Raw genomic sequence first — 13,887 nt, forward strand, 5'->3', positions numbered from 1 at the left:
CAGCCATCCAGGGCTGCAGGAGACGTCCTGCTGTGTCCCTCAGCAGGTGCTGACCCATGCAGCACCGCCGCCACAGACACCGCCGCCAGCCCTGCGACGTGCTTGGACAGTGGCACCACCGCTGACATGGCTACCATCCCCAGTGGTCAGTCGTCCGAGGCAGGAGGAGACTTCCTGGACCGTGGCCAGCTCCACAAAGCATGACTTCCATCACTGTTTGCAACTGCAGGTGGAAGGCGAAGCCGCAGCAGTGTGGGGTATGTCTCTGCCTCCAAGGCACATCATGCTACCTGTTCCTCGGCAATCTTGTGGCACACACACCCAGGTGAGGGAATGGTGGAGTACTCTGGGCATCATGCACCCTCCAGAACCAGTGGAGAGATACATCCACTACCTCAGTCCTTGGCAGGATGAAGCACTCTGGGCACCATGCCCCCTCCTGAACCAGTGGAGAATGACATCCACTACCTCAATCCTTGGCAGGACGAAGCACTCCGGGCACCATGCCCCCTCCAGAACCAGTGGAGAGATACATCCACTACCTCAGTCCATGGCAGGATGAAGCACTCTGGGCACAATGCCCCCTCCAGAACCAGTGGAGAATGACATCCACTACCTCAGTCCTTGACAGGATGAAGCACTCTGGGCACCATGCCCCCTCCAGAACCAGTCGACAGAGACATGCACTACCTCAGTCCTTGGCAGGATGAAGCACTCTGGGCACCATGCCCCCTCCAGAACCAGTGGAGAGATACATCCACTACCTCAGTCCTTGGCAGGATGAAGCACTCTGGGCACCATGCCCCCTCCTGAACCAGTGGAGATATACATCCACTACCTCAGTCCTTGGCAGGATGAAGCACTCTGGGCACCATGCCCCCTCCTGAACCAGTGGAGATTGACATCCACTACCTCAGTACTTGGCAGGATGAAGCACTGGGCACCATACCCCCTCCAGAACCAGTGGAGAATGACATCTACTACCTCAATCCTTGGCAGGATGAAGCACTCTGGCCACCATGCCCCCTCCAGAACCAGTAGAGAGATACATCCACTACCTTAGTCCTTGGCAGGATGAAGCACTCTGGGCACCATGCCCCCTCCAGAACCAGTGGAGAGGTACATCCACTACCTCAGTCCTTGGCAGGATGAAGCACTCTGGGCACCATGCCCGCTCCAGAACCAGTGGAGAGATACATTCACTAGCTCAGTCCTTGGCAGGATGAAGCACTCTGGGCACCAGGCCCCCTCCAGACCCAGTGGAGTCTGTTATCCACTTGAGAGACTGTGGCGTTGCACTCCCCAGGATAGAGCAGTAGGCAAACCACCCACTGGAAAGACTTGAGAGACTGTGGCTTTGAACTCCCCAGGATAAAGCAGAGGGCAAACCACCCACTGGAGAGACTTGAGAGACTGTGGCTTTGCACTCCCCAGGATAAGGCAGTGGGCAAACCACCTACTGGAGAGACTTGAGAGACTGTGGCTTTGCACTCCCCAGGATAATGGGCAAACCACCCACTGGAGAGACTTGAGAGACTGTGGCTTTGCACTCCCCTGGATAAAGCAGTGGGCAAACCACCCACTGGAGAGACTTGAGAGACTGTGGCTTTGCACTTCCCAGGATACAGCAATGGGCATGGAGCCCCCTTGTGCAGCAGTGGCGTTGTGCATTCATCTGGCTGAGGTGCCCTCCCCTCCCCCTGAGGTGCCTGTTTATTTTCAATCTGATGCCCCAGCAGTGTTCTCTCAATTTCCAGTCAGGTATCTTGTGTGGTCTTCACCCATGCATTTGGGGACCAGTGGTCCACGCACAATGACTGGTACACTATCCGGACTAGTGTAGTTGGTGCACATATTTGTATATACTGAATTTAGAATTTTGAATATCAGATTTTTCATGATTACAATCGTTACAATCAGGGTGTATATGTAATGTTGCTGCATGTATTTGTGTGTCGTTTGTTGTGGGTGAGGGTGGGGGTGGGGTTCTTGCATGTTGCATGTGTGTGTCACTCTCTTTTCCATCTCCCCCTCACCTGTGTTGTAAGTGCAGTACTCACCGTGGTCGTCGACGGCGTCTGTCCTGCTCCTGATAGAACAGGAGGAAGAGCAGCATAGGCAGTACGTGTAGTTCGGGCTCCATGGCGTCCTGGTTCCTCGTTGGGTGTCGAGAGGTGAGTGGATTCCCTTTTGCGTACTATTTCCACAGTGCTTTTGATCACGTTGGTTCCGCCCTGGAAAAGGTGGCAGATAGGCCTGTTGTGATAGGGTGGGTGGTTCTTTGTCCTCTGCCTGTCTGTTGGCGGTTACCGCCACAGTGTTTGTTTCTACCGTCGTGGTGGTCGGAGTGTTAAAGTGGCTGTCTATGTTGGTGGTTTCTGCCATGGTCCTGATTACGGTTTTTTTCCGCCGGCCTGTTGGCGGTATTACCACTGCTTTATCACCGACCCCCAGGGTTGTAATGAGGGCCTAAATATTTTAGGAGAAGTTACAGGTTAGAATTTGACACCAAAGATTTCGAACACTTGAAAACTGCAGGAATGAAAACGCATCTTAGAGAATTGCTTCAAAGCATCCAGACAAGGAGAGCATTAGACAAATGGAAAAGCAGATGGGTGAAGAAACAAGATTCAAAAGAAGAGGGATTCTGACATTACCCCTGCAAACAAGCAGCAGGGTGAGGATCCAGTCAAAATTTTACTAATGAGGTATATTCCAGGAGGGAATTTTGTATATGTCTCCCAGAGCAGAAGTGACATTTTGTCATGTACAAATGATTATCGCAGGCTGAGGGAGAGGCCAGTAGAATGGTATCAGTAGACAGACAGGTTTGTAAAACTTGCAAAGTGCCTGTGGGAGGATTTGAACACTCTTTTAGGGATAGTAGTTCCAACAGACCTATGGATTGAGTGTAAAAGGAGCATAGATTGGCCAACAAGAGAGCCACAGAGAGATCCAGCAAAAGGTGCACTGTCCCCTGAATTGACAAAATATTACTATAAGGTAATTTAATTTTTCAAAACGCAAATTTTGCCCAAGAACATTAATTGACAGTGCATAGACAGGACAGCTCAGGAAGCAAAAGAGTCAATTCATGCATACTATGAAAGATTGTTGCAGGCGTTTAAGCATTACAGTGGTATAGAGACAATTGAGCTGAAAGACGTGATTCTTTTTGTGTTCAGATTTGTTGAAGGATTGAGACCTGGAACTAGTCATTTGATTTGCTGGCAGGCAAAGGTGATTGATGAGGTTAAGCAGTACGCGAAATACTGTAGTGATGAGATTGAATTGAAACAGAGAAAGTTGAAAGACAAGGCGATGGTAATGCAGATCAAGGCTGAGCAGACAGGAATTCAGGGAGATTTTCATCCTAAGCAGCAAGGAAACATGCCATTTCAAAGTCAAGGCAGAGGAAGATGCTGTGGACGAATGGGAAGTGGAAATCATGGTCCTGACGTGAATACAGTCGTGGTACAGGGTGAAGCACAAGAGATGAGAAGGATGTTGTGTAGGAGGCTGGCCTGGTTTGTAGTGGGTACCTTGGGTACTTACACCTTACACCAGGTCCAGTTATCCCTTGTTAGTGAAGGCTGATAGAGGTAGCTATAGAAGAGCAGCTTAGGCTGAACTAGGAGACATGCAAAGCTCATGCAATACCACTTATAGTTACACAGTACTTATACACAAGTAAAGACACTACTCAGTGTTACTAAAAATAAAGGTATTTATTTGAGGTGACACAGTACCAAAAATATCTTAGAGACAATACTCCTTCTGGAGGTAAGTATGATACACAATATATACACTAGACACCAAAATTAGACAAGTAAATAGTCATAGAACAATGCAAACAGTAGGAAATCCTCTAGAATGCAATGGGAGAAAATAGGTCTAGGGGCAACACAAACCATATACTAAAAAAGTGGAATGGGAATCACGAATTCCCCCCTAGACAAGTGTAGTGTGTGAAGAATCGCTGGGAGGGTAAGACTTCAGTAAAGATAAGTAAATTACCCCACCCCAGAGCCCAGAAAAGCAGGAGTAAAGTCCTGCAAGTTTCCCTAGGACACACTACACCTCGTTTTTGGGATTTTGCAGCAGCCAACCAAGTCTGCAAAGAACAGCTGCTGGATTATTGGGCCTGAAGACCTGCAAAGGAAGGGGACCAAGTCCAGAAGTCAAAAGAAGTCCCAGGAAGGACAGGAGCCCCTGCCAACCCAGAAGAGGGTGCAAAAGAAGAGTTCTTGGTTAGTCAAAGACTGCAAAAATGCACCCTAGGAAGATGCCGGTGGGTACCTGCATGATGCAAAAGATGTCCCACCGCATGAAAATTGTTGCAGATAAGAGTTTGTGTTGGAACGTGCCAACAAGCCTTGGCTACAACAAAAGTGCATTTTTCATCTAAATGGTGCTGGATGGACCCAGGAGGGATGTGGGGGCCTCAACTCTGTGTGAGGCGGAAGAGGGGGCTCTCAGTACATTAGGGAGCCCTCAGCATGCCAGCCAGCAACCCCAGAAGCCGCAGGATCCAGGTTCAAAGGAGGTGCAAAATGCGGTTGATGCAGCACAACAAAAGAAGGTCCCACGCCGCCGGAGAACAACTCAGCGAGTTGAGCGTCACAGGGTGGAGTGCTGGGGACCTGGGCCAGGCTGTGCATTAAGGAAGTTTTCAAACAGTGCACAGAGGCCTCAGGAGGAGGCGAAGAAGACACAGTACAGAGGGGTACTGTCGTTCTCGGGGAAGGCAAGGTGTTACCTCCTCCAAATTGTGTCAGCAGGACCTCAAGACAGTCTATGTCAATGATGTCCACCCTTTGTGTCCTTAGGAGCACACTCATTGCCGTGGGAGGAGTCCCAGGGTACCGGTCATTGCCTTGGAAGGTGCCTGCTTGGAGCAGGTGAGTGTCTCCGTCACTCCACGGGAGATTTCTTCAGTTCTTCTGATGCAGGGTGAAGAGAAGGATTCCCCAGAGCATGCACATCATGTAAACTGTTGAAGTTGTTGACTTGGAGCTAAGGTTGCTGACGAAAAGTGTCTCTGGTAGACACTTGGTTGTAGTTACAGCATTTCTTGGAGCAGGCTGCGGTTGATCTGAGGTCAGAAGAGTCTGAAGTTGTTGCAGAGGATTCCTGAAGCACAATCTGAAGAGAACCTACAGGAGAGACCCTAAAGAGCCCTGAGAAGGGGATTGGCTACCTCATCGGGTATGGACCTATCAGGACGGGTCTCTTACGTCACCTGCTGGCACTGGCCACTCCAGAGTGCCCCCACACCATGCAAAGCAAGATGGCTGAAGTCTGGGACACACTGGGGGAGCTCTGGGTACCACCCCTGGGTTGGTAATGGACAGGGGAGTGGTCACTCCCCTTTCCTTTGTCCAGTTTCCCACCAGAGCACGGGAGAAGGGGTCACTGAACTGGTGTAGACTGGTTTATGCATGAAGCATTTCCAGGGGCTGGGGGAGGCTACCCCTCCCCAGCCTGTAACACATATTTTCGAAGTGAAAGTGTGTAACATCCTGCTCTCAGAGGAAATGTTTTGTTCTGCCTTCCTGGGCCTGGGCTGCCCAGACCCCAGGAGAGCAGAACCCTGTCTGTGAGGTGGCAGCAGCTGTAGCTGCAGTGCAAGCCTCAGAGAGCTGGTTTGGCAGTACTGGGGGTCCATGGTGGAGCACCCAGGATGCAAGGAATTGGCTCCCCAATACCAGGTTTGGAATGGGGAGACACTTCCATGATCTTAGACATGTTACATGGCCATATTCGGAGTTACCATTGTGAAGCTACATATATGTATTGACCTATGTGTAGTGCAAGCATGTAATGGCGTCCCCGCACTCACAAAGTCTGGGGAAATGGCCCTGAACTATGTGGGGGCACCTTTGCTAGTGCAAGGGTGCCCTCACACTTAGTAACTTTGCACGTAACCTTCAGCAAGTGAAGGTTAGACATATAGATGACTTATAAGTTACTTAAGTGCAGTGAAAATGGCTGTGAAATAGTGTGTGCACTATTTCACGCAGGCTGCAATGGCAATCCTGTGTAAGGGTTTGTCTGAGCTCCCTATGGGTGGCAAAAGAAATGTTGCAGCCCACATGGATCTCCTGGAACCCCAATGCCCTCTGTACCTGGGTACCATATACTAGGGACTTATAAGGGGGGTCCAGTGTGCCAATTGAAATTGGTAAATTAAGTCACTGGCCTACAGTGACAAATTTAAAAGCAGAGAGAGATAAGCACTGAGGTTCTGATTAGCAGAGCCTCAGTGACACAGTTAGGCACTACACAGGTATACACATTAGGCCACAAACTATGAGCACGGGGCTCCTGACTAGCAGGATCCCAGTGACACAGTAAAAACACACTGACACACTCACAAACAAACCAAAAATGGGCGTAACCATGCTAGAAAGAGGCTACTTTCTCACATGTTGCCATGTCACGTTTGCGGGGGCCTTGGGCATTGGAAACAGGAGTGCCCAATAATAAATCATGGAGGTGTTGCCAATTCTTTCCAGAAAATGAAAGGGACAAAAATGAGGGGTCCAAATTCAAATTTTCTAAATAATGTGAATCCGATTCAAGGTTTTCAACCCATGCAGCCCATGCCGCCTATGGAACCCGGACAGCCATTACAGGTACAAATACCTCTGATACAGCAGATACAAACTCAGGTGCAAAGGGTGCCTAGACAACAAATCCAAATACCTGAAGCTCCTATGGACCAGCAGCGGGTGATGCTTTCTCAGACAGTCACAGGTCAAAGACTTAATCAGAGTAATAATACTATACACCAAGGGCCAGATGTAGGTAGTTTGAAAATTGCGACTTGCAATTTGCGAGTCCGTGCGACTCGCAAATTGCAAGTCGCAATTTGCTATGCAGAAAGGTGTCTCAGACACCTGCAACTCGCAATGGGGTCACAAAGACCCACCACATTAATATTAATGAGGTGGGTCGCAGTTTGCGACCCCATTGCGAGTATGGGCACTCACGGGGATGGTGGCCTGCTGGAGACAGCAGACCACCATGTCCGTGACTGCTTTTTAATAAAGCAGTTTTTTTTTTTCTATCTGCAGCCCGTTTTCCTTAAAGGAAAACGAGCTGCACTTAGAAAAAAAAACGAAACCTTTTGTTTCGGTATTTTTCAGAGCAGGCAGTGGTCCATAGGACCACTGCCTGCTCTGAAAAATTGTTTTTGTGCACATTCACAAAGGGGAAGGGGTCCCATGGGGACCCCTTACCGTTTGCGAATGGGTTACCATCCACTTCAAGTGGATGGTAACTGCGATTTCATTTGCAACCGCTTTCGCGGTCGCAAATTAAATTGCATAGCGTTGCGAGTCGCAAATAGGAAGGGAACACCCCTTCCTATTTGCGAGTCGGAAATGCATTTTGCGAGTCGGATCCGACTTGCAAAATGCATTTCTGCATCACAGAGATGCTTTTGCACCTCGCAAACGACGTTTTTTTGCCGTTTGCGAGGCGCAAATCCTTTCCTACATCTGGCCACAAGTCCCCCTACACACTGACAATGGAATAAATGATGATTGGATAAGTGAGAGTTCGGATGAGGAAGAATGCATGTTAGCAGCATCACTAGAGGTATATCAGAAAGGGTCCTACGTTGAAGGAAAGGTGAATGGTCACAAAGTCTAATTTTTGTTTGACACTGGGGAGGTACAGTGAGAACTGCACAGGTTCCAGACCTGCCCCTATCAGGGAAGACAGTTCCGGTTGTAGGCATGCAAACCAATATTTGACAGATCCAATCACATAAACAGTCCCAGTCCAAATTGGCAATTTTAGGGTATTGCACAAATTCGCAGTCTGTGACTCAAGTCTGTTATCCCTACTGGGAAAGGACTTAGGGCCAGATGTAACAAACATTTGCGAGTCACAAATGGCCCAAATCGCTATTTGCGACCTCACAAAATCCGAAATGGGATATAAAAATCCCAATTCCGAAATGCAAATAGCGATGCGAGCCATTACCGACTCGCAAAATTTGCAACCTGATTTTGCGACCCGCAAATAGGAAGTCACAAATTGCGAGTCGCAAACCATATGCAAAAGCCAGTCGCAAATTGCGACTAGTCGCAAAAAGCCCATTTTGTACATCCAGATTACCAATGATTCAGAGCAGGTGGTAACCAGAACCAAAGTATAAAAAGAGACCCAGAAGGCATCTGGGTGACTCAAAATGGCTGAAATGTACATGATAGCATGGAGGAGGAGAGTCCAGGCCGCCCAGCAGAGGAGGAGGAGGCAGAGAGAGGAGAGGATATACTGTAGGAAGTTGGCTCTGTATGTACTATTTCAAAGTAAGAAATAGCATGCACAGAGTCCAAGGGTTCCCCTTAGAGGTAAGATAGTGGCAAAAATAGATAATTCGAATGCTCTATTTTGTGGTAGTGTGGTTGAGCAGTAGGCTTATCAGAGGGTAGTGTTAAGCATTTGTTGTACACACACAGGCAATAAAAGAGGAACACACACTCAAAGACAATTCCAGGCCAATAGGTTTTTATATAGAAAATATATTTTCTTAGTTTATTTTAAGAACCACAGGTTCAAGATTTACAATCAATACTTTAAATAAAAGGTATTTCACTCAGGTATCATTGGAACTTTGAATCAGCAAAATAGCATGTACAGTTTTGGCAAAAATGGCAATAAGCTATTTTAAAACTAGACTGCAAATTTCAACAGTTCCTGGGGGAGGTAAGTATTTGTTAGTTTTGCAGGTAAGTAAACCACCTACAGGGTTCAAAGTTGGGTCCGAGGTAGCCCACCGTTGGGGGTTCAGGGCAACCCCAAAGTTACCACACCAGCAGCTCGGGCCTGTCAGGAGCAGAGGTCAAAGTGGTGCTCAAAACGCATAGGCTTCAATGGAGAAGGGGGTGCCACTGTTACAGTCTGCCAGCAGGTAAGTACCTGTGACTTCAGAGGGCAGACCAGGGGGGTTTTGTAGGGCACCAGGGGGGACACAAGTCAGCACAAAAAGTACACCCTCATCGGCACAGGCGGCTGGGTGCAGAGTGCAAACAGGCGTCGGGTTTGCAATAGATTTCAATGGGAGACCCAGGGGTCTCTTCAGCGAAGCAGGCAGGCAAGTGGGGGGCTCCTCGGGGTAGCCACCACCTGGGCCAGGGAGAGGGCCACCTGGAGGTCGCTCCTGCACTGGAGGTCGGATCCTTCAGGTCCTGGGGGCTGCGGGTGCAGTGTCTTTATCAGGCGACGGGTTCTTGGAAGCAGGCAGTCGCAGTCAGGGGGAGCCTCTGGATTCCCTCTGCAGGCGTCGCTGGGTGGGCTCAGGGGGGTCAACTCTGGCTACTCACAGGGTCGCAGTCGTTTCTCCCTGTAGTGTTGTTTCTCCACAGGTCAAGCCGGGGGTTTCGGGTGCAGAGTGGAAAGTCTCACGCTTCCGGCGGGAAACGTGCAGTCCTTTAAAAGTTGTTTCTTTGTTGCAAGTTGTAGTTTCTTTGGAACAGGGCCGCTGTCCTCTGGAGTTCTTGGTCCTTTTAGATGCAGGGTAGTCCTCTGAGGCTTCAGAGGTCGCTGGACCCTGGGGAGCGCGTCGCTGTTGCAGTTTCTCTCGAAGTGGGGAGACAGGCCGGTAGGGCTGAAGCCAAAGCAGTTGGTGTCTCCGTCTTCTCTGCAGGGCTTCAGGTCAGCAGTCCTTCTTCGTCTTAGGTTGCAGGAATCTATTTTCCTCGGTTCTGGGAGCCCCTAAATACTCAATTTAGGGGGGTGTTTAGGTCTGGGGGTTAGTAGCCAATGGCTACTAGCCCTGAGGGTGGCTACACCCTCTTTGTGCCTCCTCCCTGAGGGGAGGGGGCACATCCCTAATCCTATTGGGGGAATCCTCCATCTGCAAGATGGAGGATTTCTAAAAGTCAGAGTCACCTCAGCTCAGGACACCTTAGGGGTTGTCCTGACTGGCCAGTGACTCCTTGTTTTTCTCATTATCTCCTCCGGCCTTGCCGGCAAAAGTGGGGCCGTAGCCGGAGGGGGCGGGCATCTCCACTAGCTGGGATGCCCTGTTGCGCTGTAACAAAGGGGGTGAGCCTTTGAGGCTCACCGCCAGGTGCTACAGTTCCAGCAGGGGGAGGTGAGAAGCACCTCCACCCAGTACAGACTTTGTTCCTGGCCACAGAGTGACAAAGGCACTCTCCCCATGTGGCCAGCAACATGTCTGGTGTGTGGCAGGCTGGTAAAACTAGTCAGCCCACACTGGAGTTCGGGTATGTTTTCAGGGGGCATCTCTAAGATGCCCTCTGGGTGTATTTCACAATAAAATGTACATTGGAATCAGTGTGCATTTATTGTGCTGAGACGTTTGATACCAAACTTCCCAGTTTTCAGTGTAGCCATTATGGTGCTGTGGAGTTCGTGTTTGACAGATTCCCAGACCATATACTCTTATGGCTACCCTGCACTTACAATGTATAAGGTTTTGCTTAGACACTGTAGGGGCATAGTGCTCATGCACCTATGCCCTCACCTATGGCATAGTGCACCCTGCCTTAGGGCTGTAAGGCCTGCTAGAGGGGTGACTTATCTATGCCATGGGCAGTGTGAGGTTGGCATGGCACCCTGAGGGGAGTGCCATGTCGACTTAGTCTGTTTCTCCCCACCAGCACACACAAGCTGGCAAGCAGTGTGTCTGTGCTGAGTGAGAGATCCCCAGGGTGGCATAAGACATGCTGCAGCCCTTAGAGACCTTCCCTGGCATCAGGGCCCTTGGTACCAGGGGTATCAGTTACAAGGGACTTGCCTGGATGCCAGGGTGTGCCAATTGTGGAAACAAAGGTACAGTTTTAGGGAAAGAACACTGGTGCTAGGGCCTGCTTAGCAGGCCTCAGCACACTTTCAAATCATAATTTGGCATCAGCAAAGGCAAAACGTCAGGGGGTAACCATGCCAAGGAGGCATTTCCTTACATATACCGAACCAGGCAGACACTATTTCAACAAACTGAGGAGGAGATATATGACAAATATAGACTGAGCAGTGCTGCAATCTTAGAATTAATTGAACTACTGAATCCTCAGCTTGAACGACAGACAATGCGCGGCAGCGCCATCCCTACACATGTGCAAGTGCTATGCTCTTGGCCTTGGGTAGCTATCAGGGGGTGATTGCTGTGGCAGGTGGGGTATCCCAAAGTTCACTCTCACGATTCTTCAGATCATTCCTAGATGCCATACTCACACACATGTCCAGATATATATAACTACCCAGGAATGAGGCAGAAATTAAGAGCACCAAGTTGGAATTCTACAGAATTGCCAACTTCCCCCATGTTATAAGGTGTGTGGACGGGACACATATACAAATCTGTCCTCCTGCAAATATGGAATATGTGTTCCGCGATATAAAATGTACCCACTCACTAAACATCCAGGTGGTATGGGATGCACATAATGTCAATACTGATATTGTAGCTACATTTCCAGGGAGTACACATGACTCATACATATTCAGGCACAGTGGGATACACCAAAACCTAAAACGTGGGGAGTTTGGAGACGGATATCTATTAGGTATTGCTGACTACACCCTGAAGCCTTACATACAGGTCACTGTGGAAACCATTCCTGGCCTGCTAAAATTGCTTAGTTTTGTCAAACAGGTGACAGTGCATATGCCCTGAGACCATGGATACTTACCCCGTACCTAACACCTGGCAATGAGAACGAGAGGCGATATAATAGTGCACATCGGCGGACCAGAACTGTCATTGAGAGGACCTTTGGCTTGTTAAAGGCAAGGTTCAGATGCCTCCACAAAAGTGAAGGTGCACTCCAGTATGCACCAGAAACAGCATGCAAGATTGCCGCCGCCTGTGCAATCCTACACAACATTGCCACCAGATGTGGGCTACATATCACCCCTGAAGACACAGACACAGAGGATGAGGAGCAAGAGCTACCACACAGACAGTCTGGGGATAGGAGCATCACAAATGAAGGCAGACAGAGACGGAACCACATTGCAACCCACTACTTTGGCAGGTAGGTGTCAACTGTCACCACACTCACTAATGTCAGACACACATAGCCCAGTTGTGTAGTGAAACAAACAAAACCTTTTTATTACTAAACTATGTGGAAAAATAATAGTGCTGTATGTCACAGTCTGTAATTGTCCAATTGCAATGAAGACACATTGTAATTCATGTGCCTCATGTACAGTACAGTCTGGTGGCTCACACCCTCCTCCTAGAGCGCCCACCATGGCTCATCCCTGGTGGGTCCCCTGACTCCTGCCATGCACTACCACTCCGTAGCACACGGGACTCGCTGGCAGACACACTACTGATGGTTGACCCCTCCTCGCTGTCCTGAGGGGTCTCCCCTGTGCCCCTTGCAGCCTGCCTACTCTTCATAAGGTCCACCGCATGGCTGATGCGGCCAAGCCCTCGCACAACATCGCCTGCGAAGTGCCCAAGTTCCACCTGGAGGCTGACTGTACGTCTTGAGAGGCCTGTAGTACTTGTGGCAAGATGCCCAATAGATGCAGCCAGGCGGTCAAAACGTGCTGCAGTGTGGCGCTCCCTGCGCCTTGCATGTCCTCAGTCTGCCACTAGTTCAGTCACCAGATGTTGGATGGCCTGTGTTAAATCCCCCAAATGTTAATTAATTCGGTTGAACTGACTGTTCACATTTGCCAGCCCATGTGTCATGCTGCTCTGCATTCTATTGAGGGTTCTGGTGATGGTCCTTAATTGTCTGTTTTGCAGGCGCTGACCATGGATGAGCGATGCCTCCACGCCTGCGAAGACTGCTTCCCCTACCTCCTCCTGGGGCACCGACTGAACTCTACGCCGGCGTCTGCACATTCGTCCATCTGCTGGCTCTGTGCGCCTCTATGTGGGGCTGGGCTCTGGTGTTGTTTCTACTACCCCCATGCCCTGCGCTTGTTCCTCTATGGACCCTGGTGGAGTCCTGCTGGGCCCTGCAATTTCACCAGCAGCCTCCTGCAATGTCTCTGGCCCATGTTCTCCTCCCTGCCTGATGTTGCTGCTGTGGGAGACCTGTGGGACATAGGGGATACACTGTCAGTCTCTCACATCTGTTTTATGCCTCATAATAAACATTTGCCTATATTCTGACTACTGTACTACATTGCCCATAATGCACTATTCTAGAGGTTGCTAGACTTGAATGTAGCTAGTCTGGTGGTGCCTGCTGCTGTATACTGGGATAGTGTGTATACTGCATTTGTGGGTGTCAAAGCATATCTCATGGTACTCACTTTTGGATGTCCCTGGCGCTGAACTGTCCAGTTCTCCCATGCCAATGATGGCCTCTGGCTCCAGGGTCTGCTCAACCATGCTTTCCAGGGCTGTGGGTGGTGGGACGGTGGATGGGCCTCCTCCGTTGACCCTCATCTCCCTCATGCTCTCCGCAACCCTCTCCTTCGTCCTGGAGCACAGGTCGTACCACCGTTTCTGAATTTCCTCAAGGGTGCGGTGGCTCACCCCTATGGCATTGATCTTGTACTGTATCTGCTGCGATATCCTTTTCTTTTGAGTATCTGGGACACTCATTGCTGCCTTCCCAAAAAGTTCATTGTGGTGCTGGCAGCATTCTTCAGTCAGCACCTCCAACTCTTTGTTGGAAAACGTCACTTTCCTCCTCCTGCCAGCACTGCCTGTCTCCTCCATTGTTGCTGTAGCTCCTCTCCCCTGGGGGTGGCACAGCAGTTTGAAATGAGTGTGGTCCTCCCTCCTCCCAGGTGTATTTGATGACTTTCTGGTTCTGATGTCATCACCAAGAGCCAGGAAGTGGGTTTCCAAACTGTTGTGGTGCACCTGCAGGCAATTTGCGAGTCAGTCGCAATTTGCAACACTTTCTCGCAAATTGCGACCTCGCTAAAAGC

The sequence above is a fragment of the Pleurodeles waltl genome, chromosome 4_1, assembly GCF_031143425.1.
Source record: "Pleurodeles waltl isolate 20211129_DDA chromosome 4_1, aPleWal1.hap1.20221129, whole genome shotgun sequence".
Lineage (NCBI taxonomy): Eukaryota > Metazoa > Chordata > Amphibia > Caudata > Salamandridae > Pleurodeles > Pleurodeles waltl.